Here is a 24,984-nt window from a genome sequence, read left to right as displayed (position 1 = left end):
TTTTTTTAACCCCAAAAAAATGCCAATAAAAAACTTTTTATTCTGCAGTGTTTTTCGGTGAAAAAACGCTGTGGCCAGATCTTAGCTGTAAGTCAATAGGGAGTTGCAAAATTCCAAATCCACTTGGAGATTTTCATATTTTTTTTTTTTCTGGAAAATCTTTGTTTTTCTCCCATAGAAGTTTGAGAGTGAAAAAACACCCCCCAAAAAAGCCATGTGGGTTTTAACATTGGCGTTTTTGCAGGCAGGTTTTGTACTTTTTTTTACATTAGTGATCCAAAAAAGGGATGGAGTTAGCTTTGTTTTATTAAATTTTGATACAGTAGAACAACATTCTTAATATTTTCAATCAGGGACCAGTTTATGTGAGAGAGATGCTGGGAGCTGTAGTGCCTGCACTAAGAGACAGATCGCAGTAGGTGTAACTCCTGACATTGTGAGAAGCGGGCGGCACGCTGCACCTCTCTGCTCCCCTGCCCTGTACTGTACTTGGCTGTGATGTAAAATTCTCTTCATATCACAGATTCATATATGCCACTGAGAGTTGTGATTGGCCGGGACCACTGATTGGTCTGAACACTCACATCCCGACCGATCAAATTACTTGACTGGTTTTTATTGATTGATATTGTAATGTTCAAATGGCTATGTTCAAAGACCGTTTCAGATGTTTTTATTTATCTGATTCTTTTATTTGCATTTGAGCAATGTTTTTGGATGATCTCACAAGTATTTGTGCTATGGTAAGGCTAGGTTTCCACACAGCCCTACCCTCAGGCTGGATTCACATAGTATTTTGGTCAGTGCTTTTAGCCAATACAAAAAAAAAATAGCAAATATTTTCATTATAGTTTTTCTGTGTCTTGCTCCACTCCAGGTTTTGACTAAAAATACTGACTTTAATAAGGACAAGATCTGACCAATACTACTTGGGGACCCAGCCTAAGCTATACTGTATATTCAGAAGGTGCAGTTGTATTGTAGTTTTTGGTGTGTGGCTGATGAAAGCATACAATTTGTGTGGTTTTATTGAGCGTCACCTTGTTTAGCTGCAGACACCTTATGACATGTCATGTGAATCATCTGTGCAAAGATAAACATTTTATAGCGCTGTAGGCAGATTTCTGTATTACAGCCAGTGCAAGGACCTGTTCAAATCATACTTTTGCATCCTGGTGAAACATCCTGTTTTTTTCCTACAAGGTTGGAAAAAAGTTTCCCCTTTTAAAGATGATGAAACATGATGCCTATCCTGATGCATCTGAGTCCTGTTCTTAGGCCCCTTTCACACTATAAAAATTCATCCGTAATGAATGTCTGTCATATAAAAATCTTGAAAAATCCCAAAATTTGATGGAAAAAATAGAAAATTTTGCATTTTTATAACTTTGAAGCTCTCTGCTTGTAAGGAAAATGGATATTCCAAATAAAAAAAAATGTATTCACATTTCCAATATGTCTACTTTATGTTTGCATCATAAAATTGACAAGTTTTTACTTTTTGAAGACACCAGAGGGCTTCAAAGTTCAGCAGCAATTTTCCAATTTTTCACAAAATTTTCAAACTCACAATTTTTCAGGGACCAGTTCAGGTTTGAAGGGTCTTCATATTAGAAATACCCCATAAAAGACCCCATTATAAAAACTGCACCCCCAAAGTATTCAAAATGACATTCAGTCAGCGTTTTAACCCATTAGGTGTTTCACAGGAATAGCAGCAAAGTGAAGGAGAAAATTCACAATCTTAATTTTTTACACTTGCATGTTCTTGTAGACCCAATTTTTGAATTTTTGCAAGGGTTAAAAGGAGAAAATTTATACTTGTATTTGTTGCCCAATTTCTCTCGAGTAAGCACATACCTCATATGTCTATGTAAAGTGTTTTCGGCGGGCGCAATAGAGGGCTCATAAGCGAAGGAGCGACAAGGGGATCTTGGAGAGTATGTTTTTCTGAAATGGTTTTTGGGGGGCATGTTGCATTTAGGAAGCCCCACATGGCATACCATTTTGAAAAGTAGACCCCTTGAGGAACGTAACAAGGAATAAAGCGAGCCTTAATACCCCACAGGTGTTTCACGACTTTTGCATATGTACAAAACAAAAAAGTCACTAAAATGTGTGTTTTCCCCCCCAAATTTCACATTTTTGCAATGGTTAATAGCAGAAAATACCCGACAAAATTTGTAACCCCCATCTCTTCTGAGCATGGAGGTACCCCATAAGTTTACCTGAAGTGCACTACGGGCGAACTACAATACTCAGAAGAGAAGGAGTCATATTTGGCTTTTTGAGAGCAAATTTTGCTCGGGGGCATGTCGCATTTAGGAAGCCCCTATGGTGCCAGGACAGCAAAAAAAAAACACATGGCATAACATTTTGGAAACTAGACCCCTTGAGGAACGTAACAAGGGGTACAGTGAGCATTTACCCCCACTGGTGTCTGTCACATCTTTGGAACAGTGGGCTGTACAAAATTTTTAATTTGCACAGCCCGCTGTTCCAAAGATCCGTCAGACACCTGTGGGGTGTAAATTCTCACTGCACCCCTCATTACATTCCGTGAGGGGTGTAGTTTCCGAAATGGGGTCACATGTGTTTTTTTTTTTTTTGCGTTTGTCAAATCACCTCAAATGTACATTGTGCACTCTCCCTTCTGGGCCTTGTTGTGCGTGCCCAGAGCACTTTGCGCCCACATATGGGGTATCTCCGTTGTCGGGAGAGATTGCATTACAAATTTTGGGGGGCTTTGTTCTCTTTTACCTCTTGTCAAAATGAAAAGTATAGGGCAACACCAGCATGTTAGTGTAAAAATTTTTTTTTTTTTTACACTAACATGCTGGTGTAGACCCCAAATTCACCTTTTCATAAGGGGTGAAAGGAGAAAAAGCCCCACAAAATTTGTTAGGCAATTTCTCCCGAGTATGGCGATACCCCATATGTGGCCCTAAACTGTTGCCTTGAAATACGAGAGGGCTCTGAAGTGAGAGCGCCATGTGCATTTGAGGCCTGAATTAGGGATTTGCATAGGGGTGGACATAGGGGTATTCTACGCCAGTGATTCCCAAACAGGGTGCCTCCAGCTGTTGCAAAACTCCCAGCATGCTTGGACAGTCAACGGCTGTCCGGCAATACTGGGAGTTGTTGTTTTGCAACAGCTGGAGGCTCCATTTTGGAAACAGTGGCGTTCCAGACGTTTTTCATTTTTATTGGGGAGGGGGGCTGTGTAGGGGTATGTGTATATGTAGTGTTTTTTTACTTTTTATTTTATTTTGTGTTAGTGTAGTGTTTTTAGGGTACAGTCACACGGGCGGGGGGTTACAGCGAGTTTCCCGCTGCGAGTTTGAGCTGCTGCGCAAAATTTGCTGCATCGCAAACTTGCAGCCTGATACTCACTGTAAGCCCCCTGCCCATGTGAATGTACCCTGTACCCTGGAGGGGGGGGGAACCTCCAGCTGTTGCAAAACTACAACTCCCAGCATGCACAGTCTATCAGTGCATGCTGGTAGTTATAGTTTTGCAACAGCTGGAGGCACACGGGTTGGGAAACACTGAGTTAGGAAACAGACAATGTTTCCAAACCAGTGTTCCTCCAGTTGCAAAACCACTACTCCCAAACATTCTCAGGCATGCTGGAAGTAGTAGTTCGGCAACATCTTTAGAGCCAGAAGTTGCCGAACTACAACTCCCAGCATGCTTGGAGTTGTAGTTTTGCAACATCTAGAGGACTACAGTTTGCAGACCACTAATACAGTGGTTCCCAATCTGTGCCCTTCCAGATGTTGCTAAACTACAACTCCCAGTATGCCAAAACTGTCCAGGCATGCTGGGAGTTGTAGTTCTGCAACATCTGAAGGGCCAGATGTTACAGAACTACAACTCCCAGCATGCCTGGACAGTAAAGGCATGCTGAAGATGTGTAGTTTTGCAACATCTGGAAGGGCACAGTGGTCCCAAAACTGTGGACCTCCAGATGTTGCAAAACTTCAACTCCCAGCATGCCTGGACGTCAAGGGCTGTCTGGGCATGCTGTGAGTTGTAGTGTAAGGGGACCAGATGGAGCAGTCCAGATCGCTTTACGGCGGTCTGGACTGCTGCAAAGGTCCCGCGCCGCCGCCGAAGATCCACTCACCTGTCGCCACCGCCGCGTCTCCGCCGCCGGGATCCGGGTCTTCAGGGACGAGGTAAGTATCGGGGCCGGGCCCCAGCACTCCCCCATCCTCCAGTCTTCCTCCCGTTCTCTCTGGACTTCCAGGGGCTGGGCAGGGCGGGAGGAAGTAACCCCCCCCCCCCCCCTGCGATTGGTCGGTTAGTTCTAACCGAGGAATCGCAGGGGATAGGAGGTGGCAGGCTTGCCACCTCGCTCCTATACTTCAGCATGGTCCTGGCTTTCTGTGACAACCGGGATCATGCAAAATTACTGGGCGGTCGGGTCCCAGAGACCCGATCAGCCCGGTAACGCCGCAGATCACAGGGGCGATCATTTCCCTCGCGATTTGCGACGATCACCAACATGGGGGGCAGACATGGCCCCCCTTGGCGTTTGCCCTGGATGCCTGCTGAAGCATTTCAGCAGGCATCCGCTTCCAATCTCTGCCCGGCCCGCGGCAGAGACCGGAGAAACACCAGGACGTACTAGTACGTCCTGGGTCCTTAAAGCCCAGGGTGCCAGGACGTTCTAGTACGTCCTGGGTCCTTAAGGGGTTAAAGGGGTACTCCGGCCCTAATAAATCTTAGCCCCTATCCAAAGTAAAGGGGATAAGATGTATGTTGACGAGCGTCACGCAGCTGGGAACCCCCGCAATCTGTCATTCTGCACCCACCTTTGTGAGCTCCCTGCAGTGCTGGAGGCTCCGAGTGTGAAGCGTGACGACCATGGGGCCGGAGTATCGTGACATCACGACTCCGCCCCGTGTGATGTCATGCCCCGCCCCCTCAATGCAAGTCTATGGGAGGGGTGGATTCCCCCAATAATAGGAGGCAGATTCCTCCCATTGTAGGCAGCAGATTCCCCCCCCCCCCCCAACAGTAGGCGGCAGATTCCCTCCCCCAACAGTAGGCGGCAGATTCCCTCCCCCAACAGTAGGCGGCAGATTCCCTCCCCCAACAGTAGGCGGCAGATTCCCTCCCCCAACAGTAGGCGGCAGATTCCCTCCCCCAACAGTAGGCGGCAGATTCCCCCCCCCAACAGTAGGCGGCAGATTCCCCCCCCCCCCCCCCCCCCCCACAGTAGGCGGCAGATCCCCCCCCCCCCCCCCCACAGTGGGCGGCAGATTTCCCCTCCTCCCCCCCCCCCCCACAGTAGGTGGCAATGTCCCTCATATTAGGCAAGCAGTGTCCCCAACATTATGCAGCAGTGTCCCCCCATATTAGGCCAGCAGTGTACCCCATAGTAGGCAGCAGCAGTAGTACACCAATATCCCCATAGCCCAATAGCTCTTTACTTTTATAATTTTTTGATACATTTTTTATTCCTTTTTTTCTGGAATGTGGTGTGACCAGAAATCTGTAATTTTGTATTTTTTTCACACTTATGCGTACAGGATAATTAACATTATATTTTAATAGTGTGGACATTTCTGCACCCAGCAATACAAAAATTTATTGATTTAATAGATTTTTATTTTATTTGTAAAATAGGAAAAGAGGAGGGAGGTTCATTTTTTACTGGGTGGATGGGCTTATTCACTTTTATTAAAACTTTTTTTTTTTTTTTTCCTTTTTCCCCCATTTTTTTTTTTAACCTCTTAAGGACCAAGGACGTATGAGTACGTCCTTGGTCCCGCTCCCGTGATATAACGCGGGGTCCCACAGTGACCCCGCATCATATCACGGGGGGCCCGGCGTCATAGTGAAGCCGGGACCCGCCGCTAATAGCGTGCGGCACTGATAGCGGTGCCGCGCGCTATTAACCCTTTAGCCGCGCGCTCAAAGCTGAGCCACGCGGCTAAAAGTGAAAGTAAAAAGTGGCGGTTAGCTCAGTGGGCTGTTCGGGATAGCCACAGCGAAATCGTGGCATCCCGAACAGCTTACAGGACAGCCGGAGGGTCCCTACCTGCCTCCTCGCTGTCCGATCGCCGAATGACTGCTCAGTGCCTGAGATCCAGACATGAGCAGTCAAGCGGCAGAATCATCGATCAATGGTTTCCTATCAGAAACCAGTGATCAATGTAAAAGATCAGTGTGTGCAGTGTTATAGGTCCCTATGGGAGCTATAACACTGCAAAAAAAAAAAAAGTGAATTAAGATCATTTAACCCCTCCCCTATTAAAAGTTTGAATCACCCCCCTTTTCCCATAAAAAAACACAGTGTAAATAAAAATAAACATATATGGTATCGCTGCATGCGGAAATGTCCGAATTATAAAAATATATCGTTAATTAAACCGCAAGGTCAATGGCGTACGTGCAAAAAAATTACAAAGTCCAAAATAGTGCATTTTTGGTCACTTTTTATATAATGAAAAAATTAATAAAAAGTGATCAATAAGTCCTATCAATGCAAAAATTGTACCGTTAAAAACTTCAGATCACGGCGCAAAAATGAGCCCTCATACCGCCCCATACGCGGAAAAATAAAAAAGTTATAGGGGTCAGAAGATAACTATTTTAAACGTATTAATTTTCCTGCATGAATTTATTTTTTCCAGAAGTACGACAAAATCAAACCTATATAAGTAGGGTATCATTTTAATCGTATGAACCTACAGAATAAAGATAAGGTGTCATTTTTACCGAAAAATGTACTATGTAGAAACGGAAGCCCCCAAAAGTTACAAAACTTTTTTTTCAATTTTGTCTCACAGTGATTTTTTTTTTCCGTTTCACCGTAGATTTTTGGGCAAAATGACTGGCGTCATTACAAAGTAGAATTGGTGGCGCAAAAAATAAGCAATCATATGGATTTTTAGGTGCAAAATTTAAAGAGTTATGATTTTTTAAAGGCAAGGAGCAAAATTCGAAAGTGCAAAAACGAAAAAAAAAAAACGGGCCTTAAGGGGTTAAGTACCCACATGGGAACTATGATTGCAATTATTTTTACCTAATAATACTAATTAGTGTTATCTGCAATCTAATTCTTTGGTCTGCCAGAAGGCAGACCAGAGGAGATGATTGTAGGAGCCTGCTAGAGCAAAAAAGGGAAGCTCTGGTGGCTATCTTTACATACTGGATGCCCGCTGTGGTGCCAAAGGTGTCATCAGTGAACAGGACTGTTTGAAAATTAGTCTCTATGTATTTTTCTGCCCACTGCAGCTGTTTCTGCTTGTAAGTATTGGTTAGTGGTGGCCGAATAGAAGGTTTATGCACAGTTGCAAGACTATGGAGGACTTTACACCTTGATGTCCATTTGACTCCAGCAGCTTCAAATATCTGTTTGCTGCTATGTAATGGTATTTTAGCAGCTGATTTCTCGATCCGATGCATGGATCTGGCTGAAATATTCCTCAATGTGCCTTTATCTGCAGGAACCCATCTGTGCTCTGAATCAGCCACAAATCTCTTAACCTGTCCAGGACCAAGGGCGTACAGGTGCACCCTCGGACCCTGGTACTTAAGGACCAAGGGCGTACATGTACGCCCTGGTCCCGTTAACAGGGTTTAAACCGTTCGGACCCATCGATCAGGCCGGTGCCCGGCATTAACCCTTTAGACGCTGCAATCAAATTTGATTGCAGTGTCTAAAATGAAAAATGAAAGCTGATCGGGACTATTGCGGAGCAGTTTGTTACTATTGTGAAAAAATCGCGATGTCCCGATCAATTTACCAGCAACAAGAGCGTTCTCATCTGCCTCTTCGTTGTCCGTTCGGTGGTCTGCTGCTCCAAGCCTGCATTTTTGGTCACTTCATATAACATAAAAAAAACTAATAAAAAGTGACCAAAATGTTCCATCAAAACAAAAATGGTACCGATAAAAACTAAAGACCATAATGCAAAAAATTAGCCCTCATATAGCCCCGTATGCGGAAAAATAAAAAAGTTATAGGGGGGCACAATTTTAAAGTAGTAAAATAAAATAAAAAATACATAAATTGAGTATCCTTTTGACCGTTTGGGCCTACAGAATAAAGATAGGGTGTTATTTTTACTGAAAATTGCACTCTGTAGAAACAGAAGCCCCAATAGTTACAAAATGGCATTTTTTTTTATTTCACCCCACAATATATTTTTTAGCTTTGCAGTAGATTTCGTTATTAAATGAGTGATGTCATTATAAAGTACAATTGGTGGTGCAAAAACAAGCCCTTATATGGATCTGTAGGTGCAAAATTGAAAGTGGTATGATTTTTAGAAGGAGAGGAGGAAAAAACTAAAAAATTGTCCTGGTCCTTAAAGTGGTACTCCACTGGAAAACATTTTTTATTAAATCAAATGGTGCCAGAAAATAAAATAAACATATGTGGTAGGGATCGACTGATTATCGGTATGGCCGATATTATCGGCCGATAATCACGATTTTGGGCATTATCGGTATCGTCAATTATCTTGCCGATAAGCCGATAATGCCCCGCCGCACCGCACCTCCGACCCACCGCACCGCGTCGTACCCCCCACCGTGATGCTAGGCGGTATACCGGTATGGATTTTTTCCCATACCGCTATACCGGTCGGGCCCCTCCCCCACCCTCCGAGTGAATAAAAAAATTAAACTTACCCGTAATGGGGGTGGTCCAGGCCATCCTTCCTTCATGTAGTGTCCGGAGGCGTTCCGGGTGGAGGGTGGTCCGGTCCGGGCTGTCCTTCTTCTCCACTCCGGGCAGGCTCCGGCCTAGTACGCTGCATAGACGCCGCTACGCCGTGATGTCAGGTGCGTCGCTGCGCATGGGCGTCACTGCGCAGCGACGTCTATGCAGCGTACTAGGCCGGAGCCTGCCCGGAGTGGAGAAGAGGCCCGCCGGAGAAAGACAGCCCGGACCGGACCACCCTCCACCCGGAACGCCCCCGGACACTACAGGAACGATGGATGGATGGCCCGGAGCACCCTGGCAGGTAGGGGAGAGAAGCGGGTGGTGGCGGCGGCGGCGGCCTATGGCCCCGCTAAAGCCACTGCAGATCATTGATTTAAAGCGCCCGCTTTAAATCAATGATCTGCAGCGGTGTCGCAGGGGGTTAAATAGCCGATAACTTATACCGGAATATCGGTATAAGTTATCGGCTATCGGCCCTAACCTGCACCGATTATCGGTATCGACCCTAAAAAAACGATATCGGTCGATCCCTAATATGTGGTATCGCCGCGTGCAGAAATGTCCGAAATAGCGTATTTTTGGTCACGTTTTATATCATGAAAAGATGAATAAAAAGCGATCAAAAAGTCAGATCAATGCAAAAATGTTACTGACCAAAACTTCAGATCACGGCACAAAAAATGAACCCTCATAGCGCCCTGAACAAGGAAAAATAAAAAAGTTATAGGGGTCAGAAGATGACAATATTAAACGTATACATTTTCCTGCATGTGGTTATGATTTTTTTCTGAAGTAATACAAAATCAAACCTATACAAGTAGGGTATAATTTTAACCGTATGGACCTAGAGAATGAAGATAAGGTGTCATTTTTACCGAAAAATGTACTACGTAGAAACGGAAGCCCCAAAAGTTACAAAATGGCTGTATTTTTTCAATTTTGTTGCACAATGATTTTTTTTCCGTTTCACCGTAGATTTTTGGGTAAAATTACTGATATCATTACAAAGTAGAATTGGTGGTGCAAAAAATAATAAGCCATAATACAGATTTTTAGGTGCAAAAGAGTTATGATTTTTTAAAGGTAAGGAGGAAAAAACGAAAGAGCAAAAACGGAAAAACGCCCGGTCCTTAAGGGGTTAAATAGAATTTGCATAATAATTTGGAACAGGGTGTATAGCCGGGATGGGACTCAGAACGTACGTGTACATTCATGTGCTCCAAGTACCAGACAGCCAAGGGGTGCAAAGCTATATCACCGGAACCACCTTGCTGTGACGCGCGCTCAGCTCCTAAGCGTGCATCATGAAAGGGGAGTGGTCGCAGGGGGCGTACATGTACGCCCTGTGTCTTTAAGGGTTTAAGGAAGAACTCCTGTAGGAGGTTTCTTTCTTCTAATAATGCCTATTGTGTGGGATACAAAAAATTTAACATTTACTTACTTACAGCGCTCCGCTGGTGCCTCCGGTGTCCTTCTTCGGTCCCCCGCAGCGTTTGTCTTCCTGAAGCTCCTGGGCCCAAAGTGTGAGACTGCAGCCCAGCGAATTGGTGGCAGCAGCAGCGATGTCCCACCTCGGCCAGCGATTTGCTGAGCTGCAGTACACCACGATGGGCCAGGTTCTTCCGTAGCAGACACATCACGCTGCAGGTTCAGGAAGATGATAGCTGCGGGGGACCGGAGCAGGACAACAGAGGCACTGCTGCAGTGATTGACGTAAGTAAATGTTGTTTTTTTTTTTTTTATATATATATATATTTTTTTTATATCCCATACATTAGGCATAATTAGATGAAACTCCCTTTCGAATTCCCCTTAAGGACGCAGGACGTAAATGTACGTCCTGGTGTGGTGGTACTTAACGCACCAGGACGTACATTTACGTCCTGTGCATAACCGCGGGCATCGGAGCGATGCCCGTGTCATGCGCGGCTGATCCCGGCTGCTGATCTCGCGGGCGTCCGCCATTAACCCCTCAGGTGCCGGGATCAATACAGATCTCGGCATCTGCGGCAGTGCGCGATTTGAATGAATGATCGGATCACCCGCAGCGCTGCTGCGGGGATCCGATCATTCATAACGCCGCATGGAGGTCCCCTCTCCTTCCTCCGTCCGGCTCCCGGCGTCACCTGCTCTGGTCTGAGATTGAGCAGACCAGAGCAGGAGATGACCGATAATACTGATCTGTTCTATGTCCTATACATAGAACAGATCAGTATTAGCAATCATGGTATTGCTATGAATAGTCCCCTATGGGGACTATTCAAGTGTAAAAAAATGTAAAAGTGAAAAATCCCCTCCCCCAATAAAAAAGTAAAACGTCCGTTATTTCCTATTTTACCCCCAAAAAGCGTAAAAAAAAAGTTTTATAGACATATTTGGTATCGCCGCGTGCGTAAATGTCCGAACTATTAAAATAAAATGTTAATGATCCCGTACGGTGAACGGCGTGAACGAAAAAAAAAAAAAGTCCAAAATTCCTACTTTTTTAATACATTTTATAAAAAAAAAAAATTATACAAAATGTAGTAAAAGTTTTTTTATATGCAAATGTGGTATCAAAAAAAAGTACAGATCATGGCACAAAAAATGAGCCCCCATACCGCCGCTTATACGGAAAAATAAAAAAGTTATTAAATCAAAATAAAGGGATTATAAACGTACTAATTTGGTTAAAAAGTTTGTGATTTTTTTTAAGCGCAACAACAATAATATAAAAGTATATAATAATGGGTATCATTTTAATCGTATTGACCCTCAGAATAAAGAACACACGTCATTTTTACCATAAATTGTACGGCGTGAAAACGAAACCTTCCAAAATTAGCAAAATTGCGTTTTTCGTTTTAATTTCCCCAGAAAAATAGTGTTTTTTGGTTGCGCCATACATTTTATGATATAATGAGTGATGTCATTACAAAGGACCACTGGTCGCGCAAAAAACAAGCCCTCATACTAGTCTGTGGATGAAAATATAAAAGAGTTATGATTTTTAGAAGGCGAGGAGGAAAAAATGAAAACGTAAAAATTAAATTGTCTGAGTCCTTAAGGCCAAAATGGGCTGAGTCCTTAAGGGGTTATTTAAGTAACAGATGTTTCATCTGGTTTTAAACAATACATCCCCATTCACTGACAGCAGACACCTTTTAAGTTTGATAGAAATAAAGTATCAGCCCTCAAGAACTCCAAAAATCCCTAAAGGGGATTTTAGCACAATAACTGTCTGGAGGAACATGAATATGAGTAATGATAGTAATACCAATAGCGGTAAGGTGAAAAATGAAAATAAAAAATATAAAAGTATAAAGAAATACTAAAATGAATGGTAACTTCTAGAAAAAAAAATGTATAGAAACCTTTTACTACTTTTGGTTAATGGAGGATGAATAATGAATCTAGGATGTCATGAAATAAATAAGTGTCAGGTATTATTGCCTGTGTAACAATATGTAATGTTATGAAACAAATGTAGCCACCTGCGTAGTAACACAAAAAACTATTTATTTACTTATATGTAATGAAAACTAAAAACCAAACTACAGGGTCCTTGTGGCTGGCTAGACAGATATTAAAATAAAGAAAGATAAAAATACAAGTTCTTACAGTAATATCTGTTTAAAATTTCACATAAATCATTAAGCCTATTGGATCTATCCTGCTGAGTCACTTGAAGGGAAAGTACATAAATTTTGTGTTGTTTTGTCCAATCCTAAAACAAACAAAAAAATTAATGAATAAATTAGAATCTTCGAAAATCCTGAAAAGTCAGTTTTTTCAGAACACAATCTAGCCATGTGGTTTATAAGTGGTGTTTGGTAACCTTTTTAAGTTTTCAGAATAAAATGATAACACTTAAAGGGGTTCTCCAGCTCATAACACATTTTCATACTTTCTTTTTAGAAACTCTAAATTAATAATCGTGTCCTCTCTAGGATCCTCATTTCTTGGCTAGAGGGGAGGGGAGTTATGAAAAGGTCCTGTCCTTTATTACACAGACAACAAATTCAAAAATGTTTTAGTTGTTGTACATCTTGCCAAAACATTAACATTTCTAATATACTTCTTAAAAATCTTATTAAAAAAACAAAACAAAAAAAAGACCACTAGGGGTCCCCATTGCATTCAGAATATAATCCTGTCCAACTTCAGTATAATCTTAGTCCCAGTTTAAAGGGGTACTCCACTGGGAAAAAATGTTTTCAAATCTACTGGTGTCAGAAAGTTAAACAGATTTGTAAATAACTTCTATTAGAAAAATCTTAGTCCTTCCAGTACTTCTCAGCTGCTGTATGATCCACTGGAAGTTCTTTTCTTTTTTAATTTCTTTTCTGCCTGACCACAGTGCTCTCTGCTGACACCTCTGTCCATTTTAGGAACTGTCCAGAGTAGGAGCAAATCCCCATAGAAACTTATCGTGCTCTGGACAGTTCCTAAAATGTACAGAGGTGTCAGCAGAGAGCACTGTGATCAGACAGAAAGCAAATTGAAAAAGAAAAGAGCTTCCTGTGGAGCATAACAGCAGCTTATAAGTACTGGAAGGATTAATATTTTTAATAGAAGTAATTTACAAATCTGTTTAACTTTCTGGCACCAGTTGATGAAAAAAAAAGTTTTCCAGTGGAGTACCCCTTTAAGCACAGGCTGAGACAAAGTCCAGGAAGTGAGGGCAGAACTAGAAGGGGGTTACACAGCATCCTGCAGTGATTGAATGAAAAGGCCACAGCACAGCAGACTAAGGGAGAAAGTGAATGCATGGTGAGTGATGACAGGCTTAGTACTTGCCTTGGAAACACCTTTTTCCTAAGCAGTGGATGTCAGAATGAGTGAGCAGCAGATCAGAGGGATTTGTGAGACAAATACGAAAGCTAGACACCTAAAAAAGATATGTAAAGAATCTGCATGACTTAATGAGTAACATATATAAGCATTATTTTTCTGTCATATGACATGTATCCTTTAAGTTGAATTGGGAACTGTGTAATGCTCTGTTTCTCCTTTTGGTGGTGTGGGAGATTTCCTCTCAGATTACAGTTGATTGCTGGGGTCCTAGTTATATTGTATCCATAGACTTCTGTTGGGCCCTACAGTATCTCTGTGTACATCTGATTCCATACAGAGACATACATTTTATTTTCTGTTCATTTTATTTGAAGCCGATAGAAAACATATGCAATGTTTCATTAGATTCCGTTTAATGCAGGTAAAGCTACCTGGAAGGTTTGCTTCAAGGGAGAAATAAACCTATAAAACTGTACCATGCGGTAGTATAAAGCCACAGGGGCTCTGTTTGCCTCAGTAGAGCCTCTGTCTTGTGGATGAGGCCTTAGAAAACTTTAGACAGATTTTCCATGCTATGGATGTTTACAATAAGTAGATCAACCATGCATTGATCTATTAAATAAGCCAGATGCTTTCTAAAAAGTTGCTTTGGAAAAAAAGGGCTTTGAAGATGTATTTTAAAAGGTTATGTGAGCGGATAGTCATCTGCTGGGAGGTAGTGAATTATGAATTTATGAAGCTCTGATAGGATTTGCAGAGAATAGATGATGCTACTAAAACATAAAAGCAATTGGCAAACACGTGTATGTATGCTACCCACAACAAAATTGAGAGGTAACTAATAAATAATAATTGATAAAATTGCATGTATCAATAGCGTATATACTCGAGTATAAGCCGACCCGAATATAAGCAGAGGCCCCTAATTTCACCCCAAAAACCCAGGAAAAGTTATTGACTCGACTATAAGCCTAGGGTGGGAAATACATCCTCCTCCCCCCATGTAATCATCCAGACCCCTGTCATCATCCCACCCCCCTTTCATCATCACCCTGTCAATCCCTTCATCAGTGGTCTTCAACCTGCGAACCTCCAGATGTTGCAAAACTACAACTCCCAGCATGCCCGGACAGCCAAGGGCTTCTTGGAGTTGTAGTTTTGAAACCTCTGGAGGTCCTCAGGTTGAAGACCACTGCGGCCTTCGTCATCATCCAGAACCCCCCCCCCTTTAGTTTTCTACTCTCCTCCCTGCGGTGGGTAGGAAGGGTGAGCTGGTCCTGGCCATCTATGCGGCAGGGCCCGTCCGGTGGGGAGGGTTAGTCGTTCCGTGCTGTCCATTTTCACCAGGGGGGGGGGGCCCTCTTCTCCGCGCTCTGGGCCTGGCCCCGGACTAGTGACGTTGCCTTGACGACGCACAGGGACGCGCATGAACGTCCCTGTGCGTCGTCGTCGTCAAGGTGAAAATGGACAGCCCAAAATGACTAACCCTCCCCTCTGGACGGTCCCTGCAGCATAGATGGCCCGGACCAGCTCCCCCTTCCTTCTCACCAAGGGGAGGTGTGTAGAAAACTAAAGGAGAGGGGTCTGGATGATGACGAAGGTCGCAGTGGTCTTCAACCTGCGGACCTCCAGAGGTTTCAAAACTACCAAAACTACAACTCCCAGCATGGCCGGACAGCTGATGGCTGTCCGGGCTTGCTGGGAGTTGTAGTTTTGCAACATCTGGAGGTCCGCAGGTTGAAGACCACTGAGAAGGGTTTGACAGGCGGAGAGTTCACTCGAGTATAAGCCGAGGGGAATGTTTCGTGCTGAAAAACTCGGCTTATACTCGATTATATACAGTATGCAGCTTAAGAGTAGGGTCAGATGGAACTGACATGACTGTGACGTGGTTTTTACAGCATTTAATGTACTGTAAAAATTACATGTTATAACTTCATTCTGCGGGTTAGTATTAATAACTATACATTTTATGTTTTAACAAAAAAAAAAACTCAACTTTTTTAAAGGAACATTCCTTTATGTCACTATTTTCTGAGGCTCCTTTGTTAATTTTCATTAACTAAGCAGTGAGAGAGGTTATTTTTGTGAACACCTTTTTGGTACTTTTTTGTGGTGAACACAGTTTTTTTTTTTTACTGTTCATTTTATTATACTTATATATTTTATATAACACCACATTTTCAGGTAGCTTTCCTAAATGTCAGTTTTTCACTCCAACTACAGAGTTTAACCTCTTAAAGGGGTACTCCGGTGCAACTGTCCAGAGCAGCATATGTTTACTATGGGGATTTTCTCCTACACTGGACAGTTCTTAAAATGGACAGAGATGTCAGCAGGGAGCACTGAGCTCGTGATTCAGCAGAGAGCTCTGAGTTCCAAAAAGAAAATAATTTCCTCTGTAGTATTCAGCAGCTAATAAGTACTTGAAGGATTAAGATTTTTTAACAGAAGTAACTTACAAATCTGTGTAACTTTCTGGCACCAGTTGATAAAAAATAAAATAAAAAAAACAAGTTTTCGACTGGAGTACCCCTTCAAGGACGAAGAACCCGTGGCTAATGCCGAACATCACTGACCACGGTGATGCCCGGCATTAACCTTTTAGACGTTGCAATGAAAGTTGATTGCAGCGTCTAAAATTGGAAAGAAAAGCAATCCTGGCTCCTCAGTCGGGCTGAACATAGTCACCTTGTGAAACCGCGGTGTCCCAATCAGCTGAGAGGACAAGAGAGGGAGAGCCCTTGAATGCTTCCTCAGCGTCTGACCGGTGCTCCGATGCTCCATTCAGCAATGGAGCACTGATAACACCAATCAATGCAATGCTATGGGATAGCATTGTTCAGTATATGTAATCTAATAATTGGAGATTTTCCTATCCTAGGTGACGGAAAATATAGATTTTATGAAAGACAGGAGGCGAGCATTATATGCAATAACTTTCTTTACTGAAAACATATAGCAGTATTAATAAAGTTATTTTTCACTGAATTATAAGAAAAAACTTAGGTAGCAGGTGTATCAGTACAGGTATGCACAGCCGAACATGCTGGTCAAGGTACTGGCCAATGAGCATCCAGCCCAGGTGATATAAGGTCCTGTATGCTAGAGATAGTCCTCTTTCTTTAATAATAGTCAAATAAATCAATAGTAGATAACAGAGTCAAATCCATGAACAGAACTGGAACAACATGCAGAAGAATTCTTCGTCAGGAGAAGATCTAGGAATGGGAGGATGAAGTCAGCGTTGGAACTGAAGAAAAACTTGGCAAAGAAATGTGGCAATAATCCATAGCGTAGAGATGTAGAATAGATAGGTCCATGCATCCGGAATATTAGTAAGCTGTAACAGAATAAAAATTATTAGAGGGATGGGTTAAGGGAGGGATAATGCTCGCCTCCTGTCTTTCATAAAATCTATATTTTCCGTCACCTAGGATAGGAAAATCTCAAATTTTATATCAAGACAGGAGGCCTCGCATTATATGCAAGTTTAAAGCTATATTGCCATATAAGTATTATCTAACAATATACAAAATAATTATAACAGAGACATGGATACATGAGAATCAGGTCTGAAATAAAAGGATTTAAATGTAGACTCCGAAGACCAATTTGCAGCTTTGAGCAAGTCTGAAAGGGAACCGCCTGACTGAAAGAGTTTGGTAGAGACAGCTCCTCTAGTGTGCGCCAAATAAGGAAATATCTATACCAGCCAAAGACATGGTTTGTTTGATCCATCTAGCTAAAGTGGCGGAAGAGACTGGACGATGCGGTTTGCAGTAGGAAACTAAAAGTTGGGCAAAGTTAGTTCTGGATTCATAGGTTTGGAGACAACGGACTACACACAGTTTTTCGTTATGAGGAAAAGCGGGATAGAAAACTTGATGTAAATTAGTTTTGGTGCGTCTGGTAACAAAAAATATAACTCCTTGAGGTGAATATTGCCTGCGAGAGATATCTAGGGCTTTGACGTCAGAGACCCGTTTGATAGAAATAAGGCAAAGGAGGGAAGTGAGTTTGAAGGATAAGAATTTGAGAGATAAAGACCCATTACCTTCCCAAGAAATGAAAAGATTAAGGAGTAGATTAACGTCCCATGTGGATGTATATTTGGGTAAAGGAGGGCGTCGGAAGCGAATACCCTTTAACAATTTACAAATAATAGGGTGTTTACCTACTGGCATGGAGTTTATGGGAGAGTGATAGAAAGAGATGGTAGAACGGTACAGATTTATGGTGCGGTACGCTTTCCCTGAATCAAAAGAAGATGATAGGTAATTTAAGATGTGAGAAATAGATGCATGAACGGGATCCAGACTCCGTTGACTGCACCAATCAGCCCAAAGTTTCCAGGCTGATCGGTAAGCCTTTCTGGTACCTGGAGCCCAGGCATCTGCCAGGATGTCTCTAACTGATTGAGAAATTTCTGATTCAAATGAGGTTGTCCTGAAATTAGCCAAGCAACCAGAGGGAGTTGATGGGATAAGATCAGAGGATGAGGGTTCCCTTGAGGGTCTAATAATAGGGACGGATGGTGAGGAAGTATCCTGGGATAATCTATCAGTTTCCTGAGAATATGAGGGAACCACGACTGGGATGGCCACCAGGGGGTGACCAGGACTATGGTTGTTTTCCAAATGGATACTTGTAGAAGGACTCTGGGGATCAGAGCAAATGGAGGGAAAGCGTAAAGGGTTTGAGAAGGCCATCTCTGAAGGAAGGCATCTACCCCTAACGCTTCCGGATCGGGTCTCCAAATGAAAAATTGTGGAAGTTGGCAGTTGAGACGGGAAGCGAAGAGATCCAAGTGGAGAGGACCCCAGAGAAGATTCAGTTCTTGAAATATGGAGGGATCCAGCTTCCAATCGCTGGAATCTATGAGATATCTGGAATTCCAGTCCGCTACAATATTGGAGAGACCCGGAAGGTATTCTGCCCTTAAAGTAATATTTCTGTCCAAGCAAAAGTGCCAAAGATTCTTGGCAATGTTGGCAAGAGTCTCCGACTTCGTTCCTCCTAAACGATTTATGTATTGGACAGCAGAAATGTTGTCCAATCGAAGAAGAATACAGCAATTCGAGTAATCCTTCGCAAAACTCTGGAGAGCAAAGAAGCCTGCCAGGAGTTCTAAACAATTGATATGCAATAGAGACTCCGAAGGGGACCACTTGCCTCCTGTAGAAAGGGAGCCGCAACGAGCTCCCCAGCCGTTCAGACTTGCGTCTGATTCCATGACTAAATCTGGGTTGGAATGAAAAATTGTCTTGCCATTCCATTCTTGAATATGCTGAAGCCACCAAAGAAGTTCTTCTTTGGCTTCTGGAGAAAGTAAGACTTCGTCTGAATAAAGTAATCCTTCCCTCAGATGTTGAATCTTTAAACGTTGGAGGGCCCTGTAATGTAATGGGGCTGGAAAGATCGCTTGTATAGAGGAGGAAAGGAGGCCTACTATACGAGCTATGGCTCGTAGGGAGATAAAGTTCTTGTTGAGGAGAGAACGGATTTCTTTCCTTATGGTTCTTAGTTTTTTGGGGGGAAGACTCAGAAGGGTAGAATGGGTATTGATGAGAAAACCTAGGAACTCCAGTTCTTTGGAAGGGGTAAGGACAGATTTGTCGTAATTGATTAAAAAGCCCAAATGGGTCAGAAGAGAGAGGGTCCATTCCATATGAATGTAGGCTAAGTGTTGGGAATTGGCCATAATGAGGATGTCGTCCAGATAAATTATTAGACGGACTCCTCGGGAACGAAGAGCGGCCATGACTGGTTTCATCAGTTTGGTGAAACACCAGGGAGCTGAGGAAAGGCCGAAGGGGAGGCAATTGAATTGCCATTTTTTGTTGTTCCATATGAATTGAAGGAATTGTTGGTGCGAGGGGTGGATAGGGACTGTTAAATAAGCATCTTTTAAGTCTATTTTTACTAACCAATCTTCTGGTAGCAATAGATCTCTCAACAGATGGATGCCCTCCATCTTGAAGTGTTGATAACGAACAAAATTGTTCAATATTTTCAAATTTATTACTGGTCTGAAACCTCCATCCTTCTTTTTTACCAGAAATAGGTTGCTGATGAAGCCCGGGGAGTTTAGAGGGACTTGAATTATAGCATTTTTTGCGGAAAGTTCTATTATCTCTTGATTTACAAGAATCTGATCTGCATTGGAAAAATGAATTGGATGAGGGAGTTGTTCTTGGTAAGGGAGGGAAATGAATTCTATCTGATATCCCTTTACTGTGTTTAGGATCCATAGATCGGATGATATTGTTACCTAGTTTAGGGAAAAAAGGAGACGACCGCCCACTGGAAGAGGGGAAGAAAGAGGAACATACAGTCTTACCTGATGGTCTGGAACGGGTGAAACCTCTTTGTCCTCTCGCTCTCAAAGGACGTCCACGGGTTGGGAAGAAGGGATTGGGTTGGGTGGTGGGGACGGGATAGGAGGGTCTATCTTGCTGATAGGATCCGCTTTGTTGAGGTCTATAATGGGGGCCACGGCCGGAAAAACGGCCTCGACTTTTTCCGGCCCTGGAGAAAACCTTGCTGGAAAAGACCTTCTTCAGAGAAGATTGGGCCTTGTCCAGGGAAGAAAATAAACCTACATACTTGGAGATTTCTTTTATGAATTGTTCACCAAAAAGGGAATTTTCATTAGGAGACTGGGGGTTTGAAGAGGCTAAATGGGTTAGCTGGGGGTCTAACTTCATTAGAATTGCTCTTTTCCTCTCCGTGCAAAAGGAATGGTTAACATTTCCAAAGGTGCACATGGCCCTTTGGGCCCAACCTCTGATGGTAGGGACATCGATGAGTTTACCAGAATTATATGCTTCCTCTGAAATGTCCAATATTTTGGCAAGGGGACCTAAAAGGTCCAAAAATTTTTCCTGACACAGCTTAAAGCTGCGGTCAATGCCCTTTTTTGGGTTTTTACCCGATTTTTGGAGGTATTTTATAAGGATCGGGTCAAGCTCAGGTGTATGAGCTGCAGTCAAAGAGATAATAGGTCTTGGGCATTCAGCCTTTAGTTTATTACGGGTCTTATTATCTAAACCCTTTTTTATCCAATGTTCAATACATTTTTCAACTGAAGAATTAGGTGTCCATTCACCCGATCTGGGGTGTGAAATTTGGGATGGATCAAAAAATGGAACACCTTTACTATCTAGAATACCTTCCTCTCCAGTAGAGGAGTCTTCCATATGGAATTCATTATCATCATCATCACCCTCCACTTCGTCTGGTAAGTAGGAGGGGTCATTATAGTCTGAATCGACTGACTTATCCGATTCATTATTGTCAGAGTCCTCATTGTAATTAGTGCGATCAGGTTGAAATGAGGCTTTTTTAACCCGCTTGCTTGTTTGCTCCTCACGAGTAGAGGGTCCTGGATGTGAGGTATACACACCATCATCATAGCCGTCATTCTGGGACTGGCTTTCAATATAGTCCTGACCTTCAACCTCAAAAGAGGGTTTTTTTATGTTTGGGATTAGGAAGGTCGTTCGTATTAATATGCCTCTTTTTTGAGAGACTCTTTCTGACAAGAACATTAGATTGATGCGTTTTGTGGGACATCATTTGAGAAACGGTCATAGCGACCGATTTGGCCATGGATTCATGCATGGCAGTCATGGCATTATTAACAGCGGTCTGGACCGACCTGGAGACAGATTGGTCGACCAGTTGTTGAATATGGTCTTCTGACATATTACTAGGTTGATTTTGTCCAGAAGACATAATGGGTATTACTACTATTATATATATATATATATATATAAGTTAGTCAGAAATATGTATAAATGTATTAACTATGACTAAAACTAATTTCAATATTAGTGCGGGCTCAAATATTTTTACCACAGAACTAACAGTATATAAATTAGATGGAGTTGGAGAAAAAACCTGACTGGAATGTCCTTAAAAGAACATTTATAGTACAGTCTGGCAACAATAGTTAGAATTGGTTAGGTTTCTGGCGTGTGACAGGAATTACAGCGCTGAATGACGGAGGTCCGCTCTGACAGGGAGAGGAGCGCATCTGTCAGGGCGGGAGGCGGGGACTGCCAGTGATCACCACTGGCAAGTCTCACGAGAGCACGCGCGTGTTAGATAGAGCAGGAGAAAGCGCGCATATACAGGATAGAAGGAGCGTCGGAGTAGAAGATGAAGGTAACAGGGGGTTAAAAACGAGGTTAATAGCCCACCGGAGGATGAAGAGTTGGTTTGAGGTGAGAGAACACTGTGTTGAAAAAAGGGGGTTTAAGTATTTTTTGTTTTATATACAACCGGAATATAGCTGAGGATGAATATTAGGAGGACCAGAATATATATATGGAAAGAATGATACAAGTATTATATTATAAGACAATAAACTGATATGAACTACTTATCTGCGGAGCAGTGAAGAAAGAGGACTATCTCTAGCATACAGGACCTTATATCACCTGGGCTGGATGCTCATTGGCCAGTACCTTGACCAGCATGTTCGGCTGTGCATACCTGTACTGATACACCTGCTACCTAAGTTTTTTCTTATAATTCAGTGAAAAATAACTTTATTAATACTGCTATATGTTTTCAGTAAAGAAAGTTATTGCATATAATGCGAGGCCTCCTGTCTTGATATAAAATAGCATTTTATAGTACCCTATGTGGACTAAAAAAAGTTTAAAAAAAATAAGTTCATAAATTTGAATTAACTCCTTCCCTAATAAAAGTTTGAATCACCCCATTTTTCCCATTTTACCCAAAAAATATGTTAACAAAATTAAAAAGTTATAGTGGTCAGAAGAGGACAACTTTTAAAACGTACTAATTTTCATACAAAAAGTTTATAATTTTTTAAAAGTAAAACAAAATCAATATGATTTTAATCGTATTGACCTTTTTTAAAGAAAAGTGCACTGTGTAGAAGTGGAAGGCCCCAAAAGTTACAAATGGTGTTTCTGTCTGTTTTGTCCTACAAATAATAATTTTTGGGTTTTGCCATAGATTTGGTGGTGAAATTATTGATGTCATTACAAAGTAAAATTGGTGGTGCAAAAATCAAGCCTCATATAGGTCTGAAAAATTTAAAGTGTTATGATTTTTAGAAGGTGAGGAGGAAAATGAAAGTGCATAAATGAAGAAAAAAAAAAAACTTGGTCCTTAAAGTATACCTATCATCAACAAAAACTTTTTATATAAAGTATATAATACCGGTATATGTATATTTGTAATATACATTGGTTAAAAAATATGTATATTTTTGCTCCTGCAGCTATTGCCTGTGTGTCTCCATGAAGAGTCCAAATACAGGAAGTGAGGGTGGACAAGCGGGGCTCTGTGCAGGGAGGACAAGCAGGGCTCTGTGCTGTGAGGCTCTGTGACATGCTACAGACTCACTCATGAGGATGGTTGACAAGCCAGGAGCCTGCACAGAGCCCTGCTTGTCCTGTCCTCTATTCCTGTATTTGGACTCCTCACAGGCAATAGCTGCAGGAACAGCTCTTTTTCACCCATAAATATACACATTTATAAGCAATGTACTGTATATTACAAATATACATATAATTGGATTATCTACATTATATAAAAAGTTTTTTGTTGACGACAGGTACACTTTAAAGAGTACCTGTCACCAAATAACACACCAAATAAAATAATATAATATTTTCCATTCACTTGCTTTTAAAATTATCAGCATAAATATGTTTAAAATGTAATAGAAAAAACGTCCACTAGGTGGCTCTGTTCTGTTCCCTGCCACAATTAATACAGTAAGTTTGGTCTCCTCCTGGCTTGGCAGGAGACCAAACTCAGGAAGTGCTTCTCTGCACTGGGCTTGATTGACAGCTGCAAAGAGCTTCACTGAAAGCTGCAAAGAGCTTCACTGAAACATGCATAGAGGCTCCCTGAAAAATGCACATAACTTTAGGTCTTTTATTCATCACAGCACTGCAACCATGTGAGGGCGGAAGTGGTCCCCCAGCAGGCTACCCTAATGGTATGCCTGCTGAGAAACGCCCACTTTCTCCTGCTGGGATATTGCACTATGTGAGCAAGAATAAAGGTAAGTTACACAACTTTTTAAAGCTTAGAATTTTTTTTTAAGGTGGGAGTGGTGTTAGGAGTAGTTAGGGAACATAGCTTGAGTCAGTTTAGAAACGTTTATTTGGTCGATAGTTAATTATTAAGGGGCTAAGAAACTAAATGGGAATTCAGAAATCTCTCCAGAAGGAGAAAATACCCACCTGCAGACAGCTGTTTCACATTTTTTGCCCCTCCTGAGTAGAGATGAGCGAAGTTATTGATTTGATTCGTCACAAACTTCTCGGCTCGGCAGTCGCTGACTTTAGCCTGCATAAATTAGTTCAGCTTTCAGGTGCTCCGGTGGCCTGGAAAAGGTGGATACAGTCCTAGGAGACTCTAGTTATGGTGGTGGTTATGGTTAAGCTGTAGAAAGCCTGTTGACATAGGTCAAAGATTTCTCCTTTAGGAAAACGCCATTAACCCCTTAAGGACACGTGACATACTGGAACGTCATGTGTCCGTTCCCGATCTATAACGCGGGGCTACGGCGTAGCCCCGCGTCATAGCGGTTCGGGCCCGGCCTCTAGAGGTCCGGGACTCGTAGCTAATAGCGCACGGCATTGATCACGGTGCCGCGCGCTATTAACCCTTTAGACGCAGCGTTCAAAGTTGAACGCCGCGTCTAAAGTGAAACGGAAACCATGCCGGTCAGTGGGCTGTTCGGGATAGCGGTGGCAAAATCGCGGCATCCCGAACAGCTTACAGGACAGCAGGAGGGTCCCTACCTGCCTCCTCGCTGTCCGATCGCCGAATGACTGCTCAGTGCCTGAGATCCAGGCATGAGCAGTCAAGCAGCAGAATCATCGATCACTCGTTTCCTATGAGAAACCAGTGATCAATGTAAAAGATCAGTGGGGGAGATTTATCAAAACTTGTGTAAAGGAAAAGTTGCCCAGTTGCCCATAGCAACCAATCAGATTGCTTCTTTCATTTTGCAGAGGCTTTGTTAAAAATGAAAGAAGGGAGCTGATTGGTTGCTATGGGAAACTGGGAAACTTTTCCTTTGCACATGTTTTGATAAATCTCCCCCAGTGTGTGCAGTGTTATAGGTCCCTATGGGACCTATAACACTGCAAAAAAAAAAAAAAAGTGAATAAAGATCATTTAACCCCTCCCCTATTAAAAGTTTGAATCACCCCCCTTTTCCCAAAAAAACACAGTGTAAATAAAAATAAACATATATGGTATCGCTGCGTGCGGAAATGTCCGAATTATAAAAATATATCGTTAATTAAACCGCACGGTCAATGGCGTACGCGCCAAAAAAATTAATTCATTCAAAATTTATATCATGAAAAAATGAATAAAAAGCGATCAATAAGTCCTATCAAAGCAAAAATTGTACCGTTAAAAACTTCAGATCACGGCGCAAAAAATGAGCCCTCATACCGCCCCATACGTGGAAAAATAAAAAAGTTATAGGTGTCAGAAGATGACAATTTTAAACG

The 24,984-nt window shown here is 42.3% G+C and overlaps 1 protein-coding gene across 5 annotated transcripts in view; it reads left to right on the top strand.

Moving 5' to 3' along the window:
* PPP6R2 (protein phosphatase 6 regulatory subunit 2) overlaps positions 1 to 24,984 on the top strand; it is a 298,731-nt gene that overhangs the window by 1,683 nt on the left and 272,064 nt on the right. The gene's annotated exons all lie outside the window — the stretch shown is intronic.

The sequence above is a fragment of the Hyla sarda genome, chromosome 4 (assembly GCF_029499605.1).
Source record: "Hyla sarda isolate aHylSar1 chromosome 4, aHylSar1.hap1, whole genome shotgun sequence".
Lineage (NCBI taxonomy): Eukaryota > Metazoa > Chordata > Amphibia > Anura > Hylidae > Hyla > Hyla sarda.
Note: the sequence above shows the minus strand (reverse complement) of the source record. Positions and strands in the feature narration are given on the sequence as shown.